Raw genomic sequence first — 21,494 nt, 5'->3', positions numbered from 1 at the left:
GAGCCGAAGCAGCAAAGCAAAAGCGATTCTGAAAATCTCCGACCCCCGCCCCTCCCACCCAGAGCAGCGCTACCAGGCAAGAACGCGTGAGTCAACTCAGCATCCAGGAGAAGCATGCAAAGTCGACTGGAACTCAATTTTTCATTAAAAAATAAAATGACAACAACGAACCCCGCACAACCCGAGCGGCCACGCCGGGCACTCGGCCCCGGAGGACGGGCTCCTCTCGCCTGCCCTCTGGGTGGGCGTCCACGAGAGGCAGTCTCACCTGTCCTGTGCGCCGCCGCCGCCCCCGCGGACCGAAGATAAGCGTTCAGTTTCCTCTCCATGCTAAAATGCTGTCCGCGCCTCCACACGCGCTTCCTCCCCTCAGGCCCTCGAGGCCAAGCGTGACAGATCCCGTCGGACCCTGCCAACCAGCCGCGCCCGGGCCAACTCCCCGGGCCGGGGAGCCTTCGGGCCGCCCCTTGCAGCGACTCCCCTCCTCCCGGTTCCATAGGGCCCGCGTTCGCACAGGCTCGTCAGCGGCGCGCGGGACCCTCCACGTCGCAAACAGTCCTTCCTCTCCGCCCTTGTGCCAAGAAAGCCGCCCGGGCGTCGCGGGGCGGCTCCGAGGCGCTGGCGGGAGTGACGCGGACCCGGCGTCCAGGCTCGGAGCCTGCAGGCCTCGCCGCGCTCGTCAGCCAAACAAACGCTGCTCCTGCCCCAGAGGGTCATAGGAAGGCACGAACGCTGAAACTCCGCTCCACCTGAGGTAACAAGTCGACTTTCTCAGTGACTGACGCTGGAACCCGGAAGTAAAACCCCACGCCCACAGGAAGCGGAGGTGGGGGGAAGAGAAAGTGAAAACTGAACTGTGGCGTCCCTAGGAGGCAGGAGCCAATCGCTGGGGAGAAGCCGACGCGCAGGCGCGAGCTGCGGCCCTCGTCCACGCGGCGCTCACCTCTCTCCTCTACGCAGGCGCGAGGCCGCGGCGGGGCCCGGGATTGGACAAAGGATTCTGGCGGGCGCGGTTGCCCGGCGGGCGGAGCTGGGCGTCTCGCGGGGCTGACGCGTCACCGGAAGCGGAAGGCGCGCAAGGAGAACCGCGGAGGCGCGGCCACGACGGCGTTGAATGTGTTGGCGCGCGTCTTTCGCCTCACCGTTGGGAGTATTTACCTCCTTGAGTCTCCTGCTACAGCTGCCGCAGCGTCGCTTGTCTTGTCTTGCCCAAAAGCGACGTTTACGAAATCACGTTGATCCATGTAACATTTGTTTATGTGGTGGGTTCCCTAGGAAAACACCGCTAGAAGCTTCTATTCCATGCAGAGTTAAGGGAATAGCATTACTATAGCAATGCTGTTACCACAAATAGCATTACTTATACCAATCAGAGATACTAGGTGATGCACTTAACCGTGAGCCAGACACTGGGCCACACTATGGGAATAGAATAATTTACTCATTCAGTAGCATCTTTTATTGTTTACTGTGGCCAGGTGCTGAATTAGGCACTAAGATTACAGTCATGAATAAGCCAGATAAGGACCCTGCACAGAGTGGAGCTTATTCTAGAGGTGGATGACAAACAGTAACAAGTAACACCACCACCACCACCACCAGAACAGAACTTAATAATAACTGCAGTGAAAACAAGCCAGAAATGCTGAGGATGGGGTTGGAGGCTGGAGGCCAGAGCAGAAAAGGCAGAGCTACAACGTCTCACTGAATAAGGGACATTGAGGTCAAACCTCAGTGATAAAAACAGACCAAATTAGTTCTTGGAAGATGAGGAGGAAGAACTTTCCAAGCAGAAGACAAAGTAAGTACAAAAGTCCTAGACATGAAATTGTGTTCAAGAACTGAGGAAGGTTGGCTGTAGAAGCAGAGACTGAGGTACAGCCGATGTTTTCAAAGTACATAAAACCAGTATGTACAACTCCCTGGCTTATCACAAAGCAAATATTCATGAAACCACCACCCTGGTCAAGAAATAGAACATTAAAACTAGAGCCTGTGCTCCGCAGCGGGAGAGGCCACAACGGTGAGAGGCCCGCATACCAAAAAAAAAAAAAAAAAAAAAAGAAATAGAACATTGCCAAAAACCCAGAAGTTCCTTCTTGCGCCACCTATGGATCAATACCCACTCCCCTTACCTACCATCAAACCTAACAACGAATCTAACTTCCATGGTAATCTCTTCCTTTCCTTTCTTAGTAGGTTTGCTGCCTAAATATGCATCCCTAAACTTTATCATTTAGTTTTGCTTGTGGTTTGAACTTTATATAAACTGAATGGGTTTGTGCCTGGTTTCTTTGGAGTAACACTGTGAGACTCATGTTTCTGTGTACACAATTCTTTCATTTTCATTGCTATATATGTAGGGGTGGGTGTAGCACATTTTCTTTATCCATTTTACTGTTGATAGACATTTGCATTATTTCCAGTTCTTGGCTATGATGAATAATACCGCGGAGCACAGGCTCCGGACGCACAGGCTCAGCGGCCATGGCTTACGGGCCTAGCCGCTCTGCGGCATGTGGGATCTTCCCGGACCAGGGCACGAACCCGTGTCCCCTGCATCGGCAGGCGGACTCTCAACCACTGCGCCACCAGGGAAGCCTGCTACTCTTTTAACCCCGCTTCTCTTCACCTCCAGCCTCCTAAACCTATAGCTCTTCTTGCTCTTTCCTATTTGGGTGTTGGTTGATAAGGATTAGTGAGAACTTCCTAGTCAGGGGCCTCTACAGTAAAAGTTGCTAACATTTATTCAGTGCTAACTATGTGCCAGAAATGCTTCTAAATGCTTTCCAAGTGTTCGGTCACTTAATTCTCTCAACAATATTGTGATGAAGGTATCCATTTTACAGATAAGGTAACTGAGGCACTGAGAGGGGAAGATGCTTACTCAAGGACACAGTTAACAGATAGGGGAGCCATAGTTTGAATCCAGGCTTTACTCCAGAGCCTGCACTCAGACATTACGACTTGCTCAAGATACTGAAAACCTTCAGCGAGGCTGAACAGTGGATTATGAGTTTCCAGGGGACTAAGAGGGGTTGTGATTTGATGTTTTTAACACAGAATCCCTAAAATCACAAGTGATGTCTATTTGGCAGACTGGCCAGGCCTTAGAGCTTACGGCCTTTGGCTTACATTTGAACAGACTGCTGTTCTTCTGAACAAACGGTTTGGCATTTTTAAGGTTGGTTTATTACATGTCTAAAGACTGGATTCACTTATATCTTTCTTATTCCTGTTCTGATCTGGTTCCCAAAAGATGGCTGTGAACTTGAGAAGGGAGGAGTGTCTTCTTATTCATCTTTGTGTTTCCACAGTCTCCAGCCCTTAGGCTTAGTAGGTGCTCACTAAATGTTGGTCCACTGGAATTAAACCCCTTTAGTCTGTATCAGCCACCTTGAATTATGGGCCATGGTAAAGGTTCCCCTCTGGGACCACCAGGTAACCCTGTTCTGCTTGGCATTGACCTTTTTTTCTTTTTCCCTGCACACAGAAGCATTTTTTTCTTTATTCTGATTTAATGTGTGTGCGGGGGTTGGTTCTCTCTGATAACTACAACAGAGAACATATCATGCATTTTTGATTACTCTACATCTTTTGAATGTATGAGTAGAAAGGACTAGAAAATTTACCCTTCATTGCTAATTGCTTGCCTTCAATTTAAAGAGTAAACTAAATCCTGTTATTCTAGCTCAATCTATTTTATCTATTCTTTCAGATGCTTTCCTCTGTCATATCTTTCCTTTTTCTCCCTGTATCATTTTTCTTTTTTTTTAAGTTCTCAGCACAACCTCCAGGCTTGACCAGCATTCCTGTGTGCTCTCAGACTCCACCAAAGAAGAGGCGGATTGCTCTTCAATGATTTTATTATTATTATTTTAAAATTATTTATTTATTTATTTACCTATTTTTTGGCCATGCCGCGTGGCTTGTGGGACCTTAGTTCCCCGACCAGGGATTGAACCCGGTCCCTCAGCAGTGAAATTGCAGAGTCCTAACCACTGGACTGCCAGGGAATTCCATCTCTCTGTACCTTTTAATGAGCATTGCAGATCATTCATTTTGTACAACTTCTGATCCCCACCTTTTGGACAAACTTAATACCCATGCAAATATGAGTTTAAAGATTGAGGCACACTGACCGAACTCCCTAATCCCAGGCATCCCCAGGAGGCTACTGTCTCTCTTGAACAACCTTATCTCTGAGAGACCCTAGGTTCCTGGAATAGGGCAGATTCTGCTTCAGAAAGGAAATGTAGTCATACTCAGAACATCCCCTAGGCCAACCCAGAGCAGCCAGGGGTCTTCATTCCAAGGTTGGCTCTGAGCAGATCTGCTCTTCTCCAGACCCGCGCATGAAGCAGACTGACCTGCCGCCTGTGGGCATTCCAGCCCGTGCCTGCTGTGGACAGCCTCACTGTCTTCAGACCTCTCTGCTGGTATGTTTCCAACACTTTCACAAGAAAATTCCTAAGTCACTTCCTCCATGTGGCCTTCCTCCGATCAACCCCAAAGATCTGTGAGACCTCCTTTATTCTGTATCCCATCATCATCTAAATCCCAAAATTTAATTAAGGATTTTCCAGACTTCTTCTTTAGAATCTTTTCTGAAACAAATGGATTTGTGAGGATCTGGAAGTCATATATAAGCTTTCCTACAGTTATAGACTTTAAATGAAGTTTGGCTTCTATATTATATTGACACCTGTGAATCTGTTGCTTAATATCAATAAAAGCTCCCCAGACTCTCTGAGTGTGATGCTTTTCTTTCCAAAGGCACAGACCTAGGCTTCCTGGTGTCATCCTTCTGTATATAGCTGTGCTCAGGTCAGCGGTGATGGTCAGCAGCCTGCCCGGGGTGAGAGTCTCCCTAAAAGGGACCCCAGAAATTGATCTACCTTTCAAGAGGCTCCATCAGCATCCAGAAACACTGTACCCTATCTCGAAAGGCATCGGTCCTGCTGCTCTGCAAATCAATGTTCTCCACGCCTCATTTTGGCAGCGTGGGCCCTGGAAGTCTTTCTGTGCTGTACTTCTGTAGCCTTCCTTCTTGTGCACCCGCACTGCAACCTCTGCAACTTCCCCTTACTTGGCGCTGGGATTTCAGGACCTAGGAATTTTCCACGATGTCCTTCTACATGCTTTTCATCGGCAGGCCTGGGCTGGCATGTCACACAAGGCTAGCTCCTTCGGCCAACCCCCTCTGCTTAGTCAGTGGCAGCTCTGCAAATGCTGGAGGGATGACTCAATGCACGGGAGTGTGTCCTAAATACTGCATTTGAAAGTGATAGTTTTCCTGAGCTTCTCATGACAATGACTAACCTCTCTGAATGTTTCTTTATGCCTGTGAATAGCTTATCGAAACGGATTAAGCATCCTTTTATGCATGTTCTTAGTAATACTGGCAATATAGTTCTTTTTGTTTGTTATGGAAATAACCCAAATTGGGAAAGGTAGCTTTAAAACTCCCCCGCTAACCAAAGCATGATCAATTGGGGAAAAAATTTTGAATTCTTTTCTTTTTCTTGTGAGAGGCATGGGAAATAATAGGAAAGGGAAAGTGGGGAGCACCACTCATCAAAAAAATATTTTAAGAAATGTGCTGGCTTCTATTTCAGGAAGGTTTACATCAACACTGTTAACAGACAAATGAAGGAAAAGGAAATGTGGATCATTGGTATTGGTACTTTTCAGAAAGGCTGATTGATAATATTTTCTTGTATTTGAGATAATCAAGGACAGAAAGCAATGTCACAGGATGTGAATTACTCCTCATGACGGTGAGGAAGGTGCCTATTTTCTGTCTGTTGTACAGTATGTCTGGGAAGTCCCTCCCACACTGAGTCCTTGGTCTTTCTTCCTCTGACCCTTTCACATGACTTTGACTCCTTATTGGCAGGGCCTTTTCCTAAGATTCTTTTGCTGATAATCCAGTCATGCTGTTCTCACACAAAGGCGAGTACTAGAAATAGGCATGTCAGGCTATGACACAGCCTTCCTCCTCCTTTGAAGGGGTAATGACCTTATTCAAGATGCTTTTATTAGGTCTTCTCCGCAAGTTACCGGAGAAAAGTCATTGCATTTCATTCACACAGCCATGCTGCCACTGCCAGTCTGGGTGGTTCTTCCAAGTCTCGGTCAACCCCCGTTTTACATGGCTGAGGCGAGGTAAGAAGTTGGACAATGAATTGTAATAACCTGGCTGATTTCTTACTTTGATTTAAAAAAAAAACAAAACTAATCATTATTATTTTTTTCTGCCTGTAAAAGTAGTCATTCCGACTGTAGAAAATACAGGGAAAACATAAAGAATAAAATTAAAATCCCACAAAATATCATCGTTATTAAATTTTGGTATTTTTCCTTCTATATCTGAGTTAAGTTATCTTGTCCCACTGGATGGGTGGGACCAACAAAAGAATTTTCTTTTTCTGTTATGGCCAAATCTACTGTTTCAACCTGGGAGGATCTGTCAGTTTTCTCATAGTGTGCATCACAGAGTTTAAAACTACTTGGAAATACAGCCCAAGCTGGCTGTGCTTCTTCACCTGGTACCTGGCAGTCAGGACTAGAAGCTGGTGACACTTCTTTAATTAAAGAACTGAAGGAGGGAAAAAACAAAAACAAAAACAAAAACAAACAAAAAACAAACAAACAAAAAAAAACAACTGAAGGAGAAGTCTGAACCAACTTGAACTTCCTCTGCAACCTCAAGGGCACAGGTTTCTTTCGAAAGTATGAAAGCCACTGTCTGTAAGTTATCACCTTTTCTCTCACTTTCTCGTGGTTTCATTGACGTGTGATCAGCAGAGTTCACATCAGGCACCTCTTCAGGCTCAATTATTTCTTCCGCTGTCTCCTGAAGCTCTAAGCAGGGTAACGGGGCCTCCTGCTGCTGCTCCATCTCACCAGCGGATGCTTCTTCCCAGGGACTCGTGGGCGGTGATATGGTGAGAGTGAGGTCAAGGTCAGAATCCTCCTCTGATAACTCGAGGCTGACTTCCTCTCTATTCACAGATAGGCTGGTTTGTTTGGTAAATGCAGAATTAAATGTTTCAAAACTCATGTGTTCACTGTTTAGACCACTCTTGTCATTCTTTAGTTCTGAAGAGCCATCCGAAGCATTCCTCACTGATGGGATGCAGTCAAGTGAATCTTTTTCTTCCAAGGGATCAGAAGCTGACGATGAGACTACTTCTTCAAGCTGGGACGACTCTACAGTGTCTTCCGAAGAGATGCTGAAGAGACTCTGGGTCGACGGAAAACATTCTTGAGAGAGCTTCATTTCTTCTCTGGGTAACAAATAACTAGAACTTTTAACTAGTGATAATGCCTCTGTTACAAGGCAATTATCAGACGGCGATGGTGAGCCTGCAACAGCCTGCCCTTTCTGTAATGAACACATTTCTTTAGCAAGTATCTCTCTACTCACTGAGAAGGCACAAAGGTACTTAGCGCCTTGTTGTCCTGACATTGCCAGAGAGGGAACGTCCCTAAGACCCTGTGTCTTTTCAAATGCGGACACAGGATGTCTAAGGCTTGTAGCAGGTGATACTTGTTTAATCAACTCCACATTAAAGGGTGTAGGTTTATCAGCTCTGTTTACAACTTCTGTCTGTATCGGTGCATAGGCATTTTTTTCAAAACTGAATGTAACTCGTTCCAGATTAATCACTACATACTCCGTATCATCCTCCCCTTCCAAGGATGACTGACATTCTTTGATTATAAGGCTGCTATGCTGGATAAAGCCCTGCAAAGCACCTGTTTTTGTTTGCATTTTTGCATGAAAAACATCAACTTTGCTTTCAAGGGTGCTGTACACAGACTTTTGAAAAATCATTGACGGATTGCTGATCCCATCGTAAGTCCTGGCGAATGTGGACTGTGTGACAGTATCATTATAAGATGTCACCTGTGTGCCATCAAGTGGCTCAAAGGTTTTATCTTCAGCAGGAATAGAAGATCCATTAGTTTGGGTACTTCCAATGCTAGAAAGCACCAGATTAGAGGTCTCTAGTTTATCTGATGACTCTTGTTCGGCTTTCCCCCCAATTATCTGAAATGATAAAAGCAAAAGAAATAAATTAATTTAAAAAATCAAGGGCCAAATAGATCTTTTTTTCAAGCATTTACATATGTGAAGAACAGAACAGACAAAGATCAATTTTAGTTTGCTCTGTTCTTTTGAATCTTCATAGGGTAGAGATCAAGCAAATCCCTCTCTTCTTAGGCTTAAAATACCCCCCAAATAGGAATTTGTTTTATCTAAATACACACACACGAGAACTCCAAAACTTTCTTAGTTGCACAGCCTTGTTTTTTTTGTTTTATTTTTAATGGACTTTTGGGAAGAAAAGTGGCTAGACCACTGGCAATTTAAAGACTTGAAAATGCAGACTGTTTGCTAAATAGCATCACTTAATTCAGAAATGCAGCAGTAGAGGAAAAAGTGCTCAATTAATTTAAATTATTTTTAGTAAGATTAAAAGATAATCTTTAAAGCAAAGAATAACTTATTTTAAACACCAGCTTTCAATTAGACTATAAATGCACTGTCATCTGGAATGTTCCCATGAGGAAACACTAATTATTATCTCTTGTACTCAGAATACACTGATAAGCAGCTTTCCCAAGGTATCAATCTCTATCCTGTTAAATAAAAGTCCCTTACCCCTTAGCTGTCTTCTTAGCTTATAACTGGACATAATCTCTCTCTCATTTTAATACCTCCCTATTCAACAAAGCAGCAGAAAACACAGTGCAGCTTGCATTAATAAACTCAACTAAAAGGACTGATTTAAACAGTACCAGAAAGGATTTAGCATAAACAGTAACAGAAATACCTCTGGACAATTTTGATAACCTCATAAAAAGGCTGTTTCTTTTCTTCTTTTTTTTAAAGGCTGAAGAATGGTCTTGTTCAGAATATGGTAAAGTGGATTGACCATACAGTTGACCTACACCTGTAGCTCTGGAACACTACGGCCACAGATTTCCTGCCAGATTTTGAAGCAGTCGTGTTGTAAGTCAGGACCTGTGTTTCAAATCTCTTGTTAAAAACATTTCTGCCTTAGTCAAAGAAAGACACTGACCTGAGCAATTGGCAGGGAGGAGCTGAGACTTGGTTTTAAGGGGACACGACTGGCCAGATACAAAGCGTAGAAAACTCTTGATGGCACACTCATTCTGAGAACAGTTCTATGACCCTCCCAATCGTACTGTGGCTGATAATGTTGGGCCATAGTCGAGAATCTCACCATGCCTGTGCTCTTAGTGAAATGAAAACTTTGATAATCCTAGTTTGCCCTAGAATAGGGAGTGGTACAGGATTTAAAGGTGTGTGCACCTTTAAAGTATGGGTACAGTATTCAAGAAGATGACGGAAACATATTTCTAAGTATATGCTATAGAAAGTGTTAGGAATCGTTAATTTTAACATTCTACTTTCTACTTAATACTCTTTCATGTTTGCAAGAAAATCATTCCTAATTGGACATTACTAAAGTAAGTTAATATATATTACCACGACCGAAAATACTTTATAAGAAACTAGTGTGTGTATAAATATATATGTAATAATTAAAATCTGCCTGACTAAACATAAATACTTTCTTATTCTAAGGTAGTGATTTTATGTATCTCTTTGAGAATAAGATGAAATTTATGAACCCCATCCTCAGAAAAAGAACGCATACACACGTAACATATATTTTATGTGTACACATATAAACACACATATGTGCATATATATACATAAATACATCCACAGAATTAGACACTGAGAAACAGCTAGAGTGTCCAGATCTGAGTCTTGGCCGGACAATTTACTATGTGCCTCCAGGCCATTCTGTACTTCTCCATCCTCAGTCTTCTCACCTATAAGATGGGTGGCACGGTCCTTACCTCACCCGGCCGTGTGAGAATTAACTGAGCTAATGCGAGTGAAGGGCTCAGACCAGTCTCTGGCCCACAGCGTTCCACCAGTCTTCATTCTGATGAAGATGAGCATCTGCAGACACTCACAGACCCTCTGAGGCTCACCCCTGGACCTGCAAATCCCCACGGAAGCCCAGGTACAGAAACTCAATGTTAACACAGGCACTGAAGGTGCCCAAACCCATGTAAAATTATTCTGTAATAAATCTGCTCTGAAAGCTTAAAAAGGCAGGTATTTTGTCAATCCATTTACTTAGAATCTTGATACAACTTTTTAATTTGCTCCAATTAAAATTCGATTATCAGGCTTCCCTGGTGGCGCAGTGGTTAAGAGCCTGCCTGCCGATGCAGGGAATATAGGTTCGTGCCCCAGTACGGGAAGATCCCACATGCCACGGAGCGGCTGGGCCCGTGAGCCGTGGCCGCTGAACCCGCGCATCTGGAGCCTGTGCTCCGCAAAGGAAGAGGCCACAACAGTGAGAGGCCCGCATACCGCAAAAAAAAAAAAAAAAAAAAAAAAAAAAAAAATTCGATTATCCGTCCTATCAGTTGAGAACAGTGAAATGAAACAAAGTGTATTTTTCATATTTACAAACAGTTATCTGCAGACTATGAGAGGTCTGGCATTTTATTTACTGTCTCAGGATTTGTTTTCTGTTTTGGTGGTACGCGGGCCTGTCACTGTTGTGGCCTCTCCCGTTGCGGAGCACAGGCTCCGGACGCGCAGCCTCAGCGGCCACGGCTCACGGGCCCAGCCGCTCCGCGGCATGTGGGATCTTCCCAGACCGGGGCACGAACCCGTGTCCCCTGCATCGGCAGGCGGACTCTCAACCACTGCGCCACCAGGGAAGCCCTCAGGATTTGTTTTTAAAAATATTTTTTAATATATTCAATTTTAGTTTCCTTTAAGGTTTATCAAAGATTTTTTATATTTATTATTACTGCATTTGATCCATAAACACTATTATAGGTAAACAGAATAAGTATTATTCACCTCTTTTAAAAGATAATAAGCTCAGAGAACAAGTAATTTGCCCCAAATCATACAACTAAAAAGCTACATAATTATGGTTGGCTCCCAGATCATCTGAGGCCTACGATTTTTTTCCTCCTTTTGTTTCTTCAATCAGGATGGTAGATAAGCTCCACCTGCAGACAATCCAGACTTTGTAAACTAAGTTTCTGGCATTCTAATCCTTTACATAGCTAGAGAATCCACTTTCCTAAAAGAAACCAATGCCTTGTTATGAATGTGATTTTACGTACAAAAAATATTTCTTCAAAAATAACACCAGCATTTACAGTATTCAGCTTTACCTACCTCATTATTACAGGAATAGATGAAATTCTGGCTTTCTGGGGTCTCTGGATGACCTGCTGTTGCAAACATTTCTTTCTGTTCATTCTGCACCCAAAGCTCCAAGCCTCTCACAGGCGGTGGTTTCATGAAAGGAAGCAGGGGGTCAGTGATTGGGAAGGACACTTTGGCAGTAGGACCTCTGGGAGCCTCATTAGTCTCCAACAGAGGGTCTACGGAGCACCTTTCCACACCAGAGGACTCTTCAATTTCACTGAATTCAAACGATTCTAACGTGCTATTTATGCACACGTATTTTGCTGGGTTGCTGTGTTCTACTACTTTTCGGGATGATTGTATGACTTTGTTTTGATTGCTATAAAACAGAGCTACCCACATATGAAGTAAAAGCTTCACTTCTTCCATGGTATCTGGTAAATCAGTATTCCAAGGCCTGAGATTTTAAAGAAAGAAGAAACCAAAATCATTGAAAATGACTGTTTTAGTTGATTATCTTATAAGTAAGTGCCTTAATTATTAACCTTAGTTTTTGTGTTCATTTTTATTTTAAAAATTACATGAACATGAAACAATGAGTAAAATAAAAATGAAGTTGATATAACAAATAATTACAGTGAATCTGCTTGGTATTATTCCCAAGTTACTGGATTTTACACACTTCCTTCTCCCTCCCCAGAGTTTAGCACAAGTATCCCTTCTCGCTACATTTATCTCAACAGAAAAGTTCATCCACTTTCATCCAGGGTCACTCCCACTCACCCGTGTAGTGCTCTGACTACAGTCTTCTCCAGGGGGTTGTTGGTATACTTACTTGCCGTCTAAGCTGAACACGTAATCTGCTTCCCATACGAAAGTGACCTTAAAGGAGCCGTCACAGCTGAATACGGTACGAGAGCGGCAGAAGTCCTGCAGGCTGGAGGGCAGCACCCCGCTCCTGCGCCTGAGCGCTGGGGCCTCGGAAAGCTGCTGCAGTGGGGAGGTGACCTGCTGATGCCGAAATGGCATCACTTCCCCCACTGGGGTTCCCGCTTCAGGGCCTTTTGTGCCATTCTTGGCAAACGCAGGGCCTGGGGCCCCTCTCTGCTGTAGATGCTTCTTTGAATGTTCTGCAAGGAGCAGGGCATAGGAACGCTCCACAGCAATGACAGAGCTTTGGCTTGCGTCGGAACTTTCTAGGGTTTCCTCGGGCAGTGCTGACTGGGCTTCTGCAGGGGCCTGAATGCCAGCAACCAAGCTTTCTTCCTCCTGGCTGACCGTGGGGTCTGATGTCAGATTACTCTTATCAGAGGAGGGCTTGGATGACGGTCCACCTTTTTGACTTTTAACTCTTCTATGATATTCATGGTCTGATGTACCACGCAAAGAATGTTCTTTAGAAAGCAAAACATCGTTCTGTGGCAATTCAGAGGAGCAGGGCAAGTTTCTGGGCTCAGAGGATGGTGTGGTAGAGGTAGCAGCGCTTAATGCAAGATCAGCCAACATATTTAGGGCCTGGGAGTCACAGTTGACAATGGAGTTTTCAGGTGGGTCTTCTGGAGCCACTGTGATATTTTCTGGTTGAGCTGTACTTATGCTAATAACATCTTCTCGACCATCTGAAATTTCTGATTGAAGCTGTGAAGAAGTTTTTCCTTTGGCTTCAGCATAAAAGAAAAAAAGACACATAACACTTGATTTCCATAGAATTAATTCTTTGTCATATTCCTATGGTTCAGTGAAAATCAACAGTTAAGTCAACATATTCAAGAAAAACCTCTTGATATGTTGCATAAATTGTATGTTAAATTTTTATTACCAGAGTGAGGTCTTGTCCAACTTCCTGATGTATTATAATGTATTTACCAAGGAACAAGTCTTAAGGAATGTGCATATTAATTTAAAAAGAAATCACCCTTCAAAACTGCATGTACTCAGGCTTCCCTGGTGGCGCAGTGGTTAAGAGTCTGCCTGCCGATGCAGGACATACGGGTTCGTGCCCCGGTCCAGGAAGATCCCACATGCCACGGAGCGGCTGGGCCCGTGAGCCGTGGCCGCTGAGCCTGCGCGTCCGGAGCCTGTGCTCCGCAACGGAAGAGGCCACAACAGTGAGAGGCCCGCGTACCGCAAAAAAAAAAAAAAAAAAACAAAAAAAAAACCTGCATGTACTGACCTACACACAAGGCATACTGCTCAGCTAAAGAAATATACAAAGAGAAAAAAACAAAAACAAGAAAACAAGACTCCTGCCCTCAGAGAGCTTACAATCTAGTGAGAATCTAAGAATTTCTAAGTTTAAAGTGTATATCATAGAAGGTTAATGTACTTTCTTAGAAATCATTTCCCTTGGCAAGTTATTAGAGAAACCACCTAAGTTCAAAATAGAGATGATTTTTAACCGTACTGATGTTTAATTATAATACGTTACGATACAAATAAAAAATGAGAAAAGTAAGAATATTCAGAATCGCCAATTAATTTCAAGTTTTAAAACTTCAGTTTCTGCATTAAAAACATTTCCTCTCTATTCTATCTGCAAAAAAGCAAATCTCCTCATCTACTGATAATTCTCCTTACAGCAGGTACTCAAATCTACCCACTGGCATTCGGTCAGAAAACTAACATTCTCAGGTGGTTTACTTGCCTTCTCAGGACTTTGATTCAGCCTTTTAAAATGTGATTATCATGAAGGACAAAGTTCTCAACAATACTGGGCAGTGAGTCCCTGTAGCAGGTGGCTGGATGGACAGAAAAGCCAACTGTGCTCCTCTTTATAATTAGCAGTAGCAGGTCTGAAATAAATTACTAACCTGTCTGCAAAGCCCAATGACAGTACATTTACAGAGAAAACTCTGGCCTATGAGGTCATCAAACAGAATGACAAGAGTGTGTGTATGGTGAGGAGGGTAAAATTAATCAACCACTGCCCAGTTTTTATTTAAAATATCAAAGCCCAACGGGGTGAGGTACGAGAAAGTGGCCCAAAGAGGGCTGTCTCGTGAACCCTCCGGGTGTACTGGAAACACATTCATTTTAGGATCTGATGTGTTTACTGACACTAAGTTCATTCTATCCTTAAATACTATGGTTCTTACACTGAGTATCACTATGAGGAAGGTCGAATCTAGAGAACACTGTATTGAGTCAAGAAAAAGGGTTCATTTTCATATGTGTCATTTCAGGTAAATCATTTAATAACTGACTTGCTAGAGGTTTTCAATTAATTAAAAATACAATACTGATCATCTATCTCTTTTAAGAAATATAGATAAAATGATGCCAAATAAATTATAAAAAATTAAAGAGTTCAGTAAATAAAAACTATATTGAAAACTTTAAAAAGGACAGAAAACCATTAGTTTCAGTAACAAAATGATTGAGCCTTCTTAAACTCTGATATTTCAAGTAAAAGAAATGAAGTGGATTAGCATGGGTGATTAAGAAATAAAAGAAAAAATTAACACATTATTTAAAAGGTGGTAATCTTAAAATTTTAACTTGGAATGTGGCTGCACAATATATACAGACACTTGCAATACAAATCGCCCTATTTCTGAATACCCATTCTGGAAACTTTTCATTTTCTGGGCTCACTTTTCTGCCAATGCCCAGTTGCACACCTCCTCCCACTAATCGATTAGCCTACAAGTATATAGAAGCCAATTCAGCACAAGGAATTCTAATGACAAGGCTGGGAATACAATGCATTATGTATGTATCTATACTCATCCTGTTTACAAACTAATTGGAAAGACAGGACCAAGACACACCAGATGATTGGAAAATAGTATGAATTAACTCTTTAACGTTCTCAAAAACCCAAAAAAGAAATGGAAAAAAAAGGAGAAATGAGTGCAGATCAGAGCATCAGGAAATGACTCCGGGTGGACTTAGCTGAGCAGAGGGGACTGCACAGGAGTGACAACAGGCGTGGTTCGTGTGGGTGGCACCATGTGCCTGGCAGGGAAGGCACGCATTGGGAAACGGCAGGAGAGAAATGTGCACCCGTGGGTAAGACCACCTCGTAACTGCCTGGGGAGACAAGCAGAGAGGCTGTGTTGGGTATGACTCTCTACAGGCTGTACGGTGATATGACTGAGGAGCTTTCAGAAAAATCTTCAGCCATAAACAACATTAGCGAAACTGAGGAAAGGGACTTCCCTGTGGTCCAGTGGTTAAGACTCTGCGCTTCCAATGCAGGCAGTGTGGGTTCGATCCCTGGTCAGGGAACCGAGATCCCACATGCTGCAAGGTGTGGCCGAAAAAATTTTTTTAAACAATGAGGAAAGAAAAAACCAAGCTCATCCATAATACCATCACCCCAACAAAACAAGAGTTTCTTTCCCTGAATTCCACTAAATTTGAGGCTTTTAAAAAACCTAAAGGTAGATGAGAGAAAGTAGAATCATGAGATTAGACAGAAAACTGATGGAAATACAGAGATATGAGGAAATGAAGGTTTTTCTAAACAAAAAACACCACCACACATACAACACAGTAGGACTCAATACCGAAGATACTGTAAAATGTATAGATTTTGCAGCTTGGTGGAGCTGCACTCTACTCAGAGAGACGGGTATGAAGAGGGACATGGAGCTGGGAGAAAAGTGAGGTCCGCGGTGATGAGGGAACGTGCCAGCAACGAGGAGGTTCCAGCAGGTGGAACACGGAACCAGCAGTCAGCTGCTGGCTCACAGAAGGAGACTTGGTTATTCACTTCCGCACAAGTAGAAGTAGAAAAGTAAAACTGCTTTTAAAATTAATTTAATGCCTTTTGAAACCAAGTACAGGGGCTTCCCTGGTGGCGCAGTGGTTGAGAGTCCGCCTGCCGATGCAGGGGACACGGGTTCGTGGCCCGGTCCGGGAAGATCCCACATGCCGCGGAGCGGCTGGGCCCGTGAGCCACGGCTGCTGAGCCTGCGCGTCTGGAGCCTGTGCTCCGCAACGGGAGAGGCCACAGCAGTGAGAGGCCCACGTACCGAAAAAAAACAAGAAAAAATACAAGTGAAATACAGGATTCGAGATTACTGACTGCTTTGAACCATGTCTTTACAGTTCCCTCTGGACAAACTTATAATATCTTCTATAACTGATTATGGTCCAGAAAAATACTGCCAGATGCTACCTGCTTGTGAATTTAGTCATTAAAAAAGGCCATTTATACTTTAACTCTGCTAAACAGTTCATGTTCAGGCTTTCTGCAGAATGAAAAGTAGGGTCTATTTAGTGAAGGTATGAATCTTGGCACTTTCTTATTTATTCACAATGGGAAACCAAGTTACTTGTCCTGTCAGTGTCTGAACTAAAGAAGACCACAAGAACGTGACAGATTTCAACTGATCTTATACTGTTTCAATATACTACTTTATAATCTCGATTAGTCTGTATTACGGTGCTGAAATTTACAGGAAGAGGACTTCTTACCAGGTTGTGGCTGCTTTCTGATTCTGGGATTCTGATTGCCTTTTACTATATTTTCCCTCTGTTTTTGTGGAGAATTCTTCACAGGTGGCTCAGCCCTTGGAACAGTTTTGACTGGAGATGTCTCTCGTTTCCTTGCCCTTTTAGCATTCGTTGACCCTGGAACATCTTTAGAAATAGGAGCTTCTTGGTTTTTCCAATCCAATTTGGTTGTCTGTACAAACTGTGCAGTCAGCACTTCAGCACCTTATGCAGAAAAGACACCGTTTTCTAAGGGGTAGGGGGCGCACATATTTATCAGCATAGCTTTCCTTTGATTTGTTTTGGGGGGAAACTTTAATAATGGGGAATAAAATATAAAATTTGGGGTATTTCATTAAAAGATTTTTGAACTTGCTAAGTGTTGGTCTATATCCCTAATTAGGATTAGGAGAAAAATATCAGAGTAATAACTTTATAGAAACAAGGCATGACTTAATTTTTAAAAAAGATTCCATAATCTTTGCTGACTGATGTGGCAGGTAAGGCTGAACATGCTAGTTCACAGCACAGGGTGACGGATAATTCAATTTACACAAAAGCGACACAGCTCCCATAAAGCCATATGGTTAAAACCATGATCACACTGTAGAGAAGAGACTGTAGGTTCACAAAGAGCCATCTTACATATTTTCCTTCACTACACCTAAATATCAAAGCTTTAACACTGCCTGAAAAATCATCTCTTAAGAGAAGACAGAGGAAGGTACATTGAAGAAAGTCCTCTTCTGATTTAACTTCCTATAAATCTATTATAATTGCTCATTTCTCTTACAAAATGCTCAGCTTTACTTCTCGCAGGGAAGGAAGGAAAGAACTAAAGGTGGGGGCACATGAGGAGAAAAAACTATTAACAACCTGCTTGTATCACACGCAGAAAGTGTTTCAATCCTTTAAGAGTTTAAAAAAAATGTTAATAAATGTTCCCTGTGAAAACGTTTTCCCCATTGACGATATAAAATAATCACACGTGTGAATGTTTGCAAATATTTTAAAATCACGTTATATGGAAAATACTATTTCTAATTGATTGAGAACAGAAAACATATTAAACAGTTTCAGAATGTGATGGTTATTAGTGAAATGTAGAAAAGAGACCAGTTTCATTTTATTCTTTTGAAGGTTAGAAAAATAAACGGTTTTTTAAAAAAGCTTTTAGACTCTCTTAATGTTGTACATTTCCCTGGGTCTAATTATTTTCTTCCCTACTAAACTATCAAAGGCAATAAAGCAGCAGTTTTGTTTTTAGAGTAAGACTTCTGATTTTATACTGGTTACAATTTCTAAAATTTTTAGCATAAAAAAAGGCAAAATATAAGTCAAGCAGGAAAACTGTTAAGACTAAATTAAGAAGAGAAAGAAAATAAGATGAGATGATCAAGACTAGGGGAAGCGTAACATCTGCACGGGCGGGAGGGGAACATCTCTCACAACCTAGGTCCTGCGAGGAAAAGGAGAAACACGAAACAGGTGACCCTGCACGGACTGCCCTGCTTATTTGCATCACTCAATGACATGTTTCTCAAGCTGCATGCAATAACCCATGGGTGTATTATAAAATAAACTTAATGGGCTGCAACCAGAATTCTTTGTTAAATGAAACAGAAGATATCAGATTGTATTACACATAGTTAGGGTAAATGCTTCCTGAAATTTCTGTTTCAGTAATGTATGAATTTGTGTGTACTGGACTACAATATACAATGTATTTCTTTTCTATTTTTTTTTGAGCTTTTGTGGTATTATATTTAGTCATCTTGGCTGGTTTAATCACATCGTTGTTGTTGTTCATTTTTTGGCCACACTCTGTGGCATGTTGTGTCTTAGTTCCCTGACCAGGGATCAAACCCGTGCCCTGTGCACTGGAAGTGTGGAGTTGTAACCACTGTACTGCCAGGGACATCCCTAAAACATATTTCTTATAGTGGATGAAATTAGCACACTTGAGAAACAGTGACAACATATATGTTGAATTATAGGTAATTTATTTAATACCTTTAAAATGGTTCATATAGAGAGAAACCCAATATGGTTGGCCTGGAATTTGTGAGGAAATGTAAAGTGTGAGTTGCTGCTTCATACTGCCGTTCTTTCTACCACCCTCCTAAACACACACACACACACACAATTTCTCAAACTATAATTGGCCAGAAATAACTACTTGTTAAACCACAGGGTAAAATCTTAATTATCTAGGATCCTGGGGATCCACACACCTCCAGTGTTTCTTCTTTAGGCATCAGAATTTTAAAATTCAAAATACTATAGATAGGGTTGGCAAATTTTTTCTGTGAAGGGCCAGACCTCAGTCACAGCCGCCCACCTGTGCCAGCACAGTGAAGTACAGAGACAACAGGTAATGCCTGAGGGACCCTTTGGCCCAAGTCTGCTCACCTCTTCGCTAAGGGGTCATAGAGCATAAGTTCCCTAGTTTTAAACAAAATACACCACACATAATCTGAGATGACTCTAAGCCAAAATTGTGTTATTTGTCGTGCTCTGTTCACTGAAGTGCATTTGACTAACATTAAATGGCTCTGGACGCTGATTCTCTCTCAGTTTTCAGGGGGCAACAAAACCACTTGAGGAACTGTTTCAATATATATGTCTCGAGGCCACTGGACCTTGTTTCAGTAGGTCTGTAGTAGGATCCAGACGACCACTTTTAAAACACACAAAGGATTAGAAATTCTGCCCCAGGATGCTCTAGTTCTGGGAGAGTCCAGGCACTTTCCCCCCTCTTTAAACATGTTCAGGCTATCACTTATCAGTTTTTGCCATCTGTTCTTAGTGTGCCTGATTTTAGCAGATCCTCTTCTTCCACTCGAATTTGTCCGAGGACAGTTCAGAAAATGAATGACCTTATTTCTTAGACAGGTAAGTAAATAACTGAGTGATGATTTGAGCAGTTTTACAAGTGAAATACAAGCTTTTGGTGGGTGGGCTTTTGTCCTATTTCTTGATTTTCATGTCATCTAGATTAGCGCTTCTCCAACTTTAGCATGCACACAGATCACCTGGAGAGAGCTAACGGACACTGTCAAGCTACAGTCCAGGATGGTCACACAGGAACAGGGTTAACACACAACAGTTATTACTAATTGCTCATCTGAAAATCCATACAGACCATGCTTACCGTTTTCTCTTTTCTGACGGAACTTGAGAGTTGTGCGAGAGTCTGGACGCTTCTTTGCTCCACCACGAGTTCTTCTGGGAAAGGGACGGCACAACTTCACCCTTTTACTCTGTACCACGGGCAGCGTGCCTGCTTTTCTCTTACGCTGAACTCTCAGATTTGATGCGGGACTTAATGGGACCAGAGTTCCCTGCCTTGTTTTAAACATCTCTTCAGAATTCTTTTGTGTTTCTGTTTCTTTTCTTACTTCTGCCGCTGAGTTGTGAAATTCAGCACCTGGAGTCATAACTAAAGAAAATCCAGCATCACAAATTCCATCTGAAATACCTTATTTCTTGGACAGGTAAGTAAATAACTGAGTGATGATTTGAGCAGTTTTACAAGTGAAATACAAGCTTTTGGTGGGTGGGCTTTTGTCCTATTTCTTGATTTTCATGTCATCTAGATTAGCGCTTCTCCAACTTTAGCATGCACACAGATCACCTGGAGAGAGCTAACGGACACTGTCAAGCTACAGTCCAGGATGGTCACACAGGAACAGGGTTAACACACAACAGTTATTACTAATTGCTCAGCTGAAAATCCATACAGACCATGCTTACCGTTTTCTCTTTTCTGACGGAACTTGAGAGTTGTGCGAGAGTCTGGACGCTTCTTTGCTCCACCACGAGTTCTTCTGGGAAAGGGACGGCACAACTTCACCCTTTTACTCTGTACCACGGGCAGCGTGCCTGCTTTTCTCTTACGCTGAACTCTCAGATTTGATGCGGGACTTAATGGGACCAGAGTTCCCTGCCTTGTTTTAAACATCTCTTCAGAATTCTTTTGTGTTTCTGTTTCTTTTCTTACTTCTGCCGCTGAGTTGTGAAATTCAGCACCTGGAGTCATAACTAAAGAAAATCCAGCATCACAAATTCCATCTGAAATACCTTATTTCTTGGACAGGTAAGTAAATAACTGAGTGATGATCTGAGCAGTTTTACAAGTGAAATACAAGCTTTTGGTGGGTGGGCTTTTGTCCTATTTCTTGATTTTCATGTTATCTAGATTAGCGCTTCTCCAACTTTAGCATGCACACAGATCACCTGGAGAGAGCTAACGGACACTGTCAAGCTACAGTCCAGGATGGTCACACAGGAACAGGGTTAACACACAACAGTTATTACTAATTGCTCATCTGAAAATCCATACAGACCATGCTTACCGTTTTCTCTTTTCTGACGGAACTTGAGAGTTGTGCGAGAGTCTGGACGCTTCTTTGCTCCACCACGAGTTCTTCTGGGAAAGGGACGGCACAACTTCACCCTTTTACTCTGTACCACGGGCAGCGTGCCTGCTTTTCTCTTACGCTGAACTCTCAGATTTGATGCCGGACTTAATGGGACCAGAGCTCCCTGCCTTGCTTTAAACATCTCTTCAGAATTCTTTTGTGTTTCTGTTTCTTTTCTTACTTCTGCCGCTGAGTCGTGAAATTCAGCACCTGGAGTCATAACTAAAGAAAATCCAGCATCAATAAATTCCATCTGAAATACCGTACTTCTTAGACAGGTAAGTAAATAACTGAGTGATGATTTGAGCAGTTTTACAAGTGAAATACAAGCTTTTGGTGGGTGGGCTTTTGTCCTATTTCTTGATTTTCATGTTATCTAGATTAGCGCTTCTCCA

The 21,494-nt window shown here is 42.7% G+C and overlaps 2 pseudogenes; both read right to left on the bottom strand.

The window, feature by feature from the left end:
• Positions 1-8,097, bottom strand: part of LOC149748623 (protein TASOR 2 pseudogene) — a 29,341-nt pseudogene extending 21,244 nt beyond the window's left edge.
• Positions 8,098-11,753: 3,656 nt separating this feature from the next.
• LOC149748622 (protein TASOR 2 pseudogene) lies at positions 11,754-16,934 on the bottom strand (annotated as a pseudogene).
• Positions 16,935-21,494: the final 4,560 nt, after the last annotated feature.

The sequence above is a fragment of the Delphinapterus leucas genome, chromosome 8 (assembly GCF_059928025.1).
Source record: "Delphinapterus leucas isolate spDelLeu-1000000601 "Yukka" chromosome 8, BTC_Dleu_Yukka2, whole genome shotgun sequence".
Classification (NCBI taxonomy): domain Eukaryota; kingdom Metazoa; phylum Chordata; class Mammalia; order Artiodactyla; family Monodontidae; genus Delphinapterus; species Delphinapterus leucas.
This window is presented reverse-complemented; position numbering and strand designations above follow the sequence as displayed.